Source organism: Empidonax traillii, unplaced genomic scaffold, assembly GCF_003031625.1.
Source record: "Empidonax traillii isolate 1590-97213 ecotype Southwest subspecies unplaced genomic scaffold, ASM303162v1 scaffold510:size820377, whole genome shotgun sequence".
NCBI classification, from domain to species: domain Eukaryota; kingdom Metazoa; phylum Chordata; class Aves; order Passeriformes; family Tyrannidae; genus Empidonax; species Empidonax traillii.
The window spans coordinates 463,011-465,020 of record NW_020955703.1 but is presented as its reverse complement, the minus strand read 5'-3'; positions in this window follow the sequence as shown (position 1 = coordinate 465,020).

Below are 2,010 nucleotides of genomic sequence, written 5' to 3'. Positions count from 1 at the left end.
TTTTTTTTTTTTTTTTTTTTTTTTTTTTTTTTTTTTTTTTTTTTTTTTTTTTTTTTTTTTTTTTTTTTTTTTTTTTTTTTTTTTTTTTTTTTTTTTTTTTTTTTTTTTTTTTTTTTCCATTTTTTTTTTTTTTTCACTCTCGAAAGATCTCAAAAGCTCCCCCTGATGGCAACAAAAAGGATTTTTCGAAGTACTTAATCAGTGGAAATGACTTAGCAGGAGCGCACGCCGAGTCCTCGGGCCACTGTTCCCCTCCTCAGAAATCCAGGAGAACCAAGTTTAATCACACCAAATTCGGTCACAAACCCAATCATTCACATCACTCGCCTCTTCCCCCTCTAAACTGATGATTGCCACATCTTGCTTTCCTATGAACTTTTAACAACAAACACGCACAAGAGTTTTCCTGGGACTGTCATCTTTCTGCTTCTGCAGATTCCCTTATTAGCACCAGCTTTTCTGACTACTTACACTCAAAACATAGATTATAACATTAATGAAAAGCCATTTTTTCCAATGAGAACGAGTTGCTGAATGCTCACAAGGCTTCTGGGAGATGTTATTTTAAGTTTCCTACTAATTTGTGAACACTCAACAGTGCAAGTTTGACATTTTCGGAGATGTTGAGTAAATCCATAAAGTCCTACCAGAAGTCAACAAGAAGCAGAGCTGAGCAGCCCCTCTCTGTCCTACAGCCCTTCCCTCCACCACCAGCTCTGCTCACAAGAAAGGCAAAACACTGGCAACATCCACAAAGTTTTTAATAGAAGACCTCGAAGCAGTTAAGCCTCATGGCAACCAAGAGGAAATCTTTAACTAGAAATAAATGATACCACAGTATAAACTCCTATCCGTGTCCTGAGGAGCTTGAAGGTGCACAAAAAATACACCTTTGTGTCCGTGCCTGCTCGGCAAGAAACAATTTAAGGTCAGAGCTGAAGTGCTGCACTTGATTATTCTAATTTAACACAGAGAGGAGAGTGCAAATCCACCAAAAAATTGCAAAAAATTAAAATGAACCTGTTCAACCTCAGCAAGAGCTAAAAGGAGAAGTCCTGCTGCTGGGACACTGCTTTCTGCACTTGACAACTCTGAAGTCCCCCAGAACTTTGCCCATGTAGAGTCTGGAAGAACAGACTTAAATAATTCTGGTTCCAGTTTTTGCACTGAAATTCTGCAAAATCACAGTGTTTTTTGGGGGACATTGTGATCTGGCTGAAATCACCAAAGAAAATGACTGAGACCCCTCAGTTTGGTGGCACTGCACTGTTTAATTTTGGACATATTTGACCTCCTATGTCTTACAAAAGAGTTTCACTGTGACCAAAACACAACACCTGCAGCTCCAGTATCAAATCCTGGGATATTGCTGCTACAGAGAAAAGCCCAAAGCTCTGCTTTCCATACTTAGGGAAGACAGAGGAAAGTATGAAAAGATGGGATTTACCTCTAACCCACAAATTACGCATTCAATCAGTTTTATTCCTAAGACGCGGCGAAAGCATAAGGAAAATGTGACACATAAACTCTCCGTGTGATAAAAAGCAGAGAGTGGAAGAGAGATGATTTTAGGAGTAGGGAGTAAATCTTGGATTCTTGAAGTCTGTGGGTCAAGATCGAACTTCCCTGACACCAGATGAAATTCTACCCTGCACAGATGGACATTTATTCTCTGCTTCAGCCAGTACTTAAGTGATGCACTGGCCTTCTGGCAGAGGGGTTCCTACCCAAGGAGAATAATCCTCCTGCTGAACTCCAGGAATATTCTCCTAAGGAGAGGGAGCAAGAGATTGTCCTGCATCTAGAGGTATTTTTCACAAGGAAAAAGAAAAAAAAAAAACACCCAACCCCAGCTACACATAGAGAGACGAGAATGAAAATAGATATTTATGACACTATGCCAAAAAATAGCATTGAGCTAAATGCTGTATGCAGTCATTATAAGGAGAAATACTCAGCAGGAATCTTAGCTGAAGCTGCCAATAACTCCCAGGTTCAAGACCAGAGCTG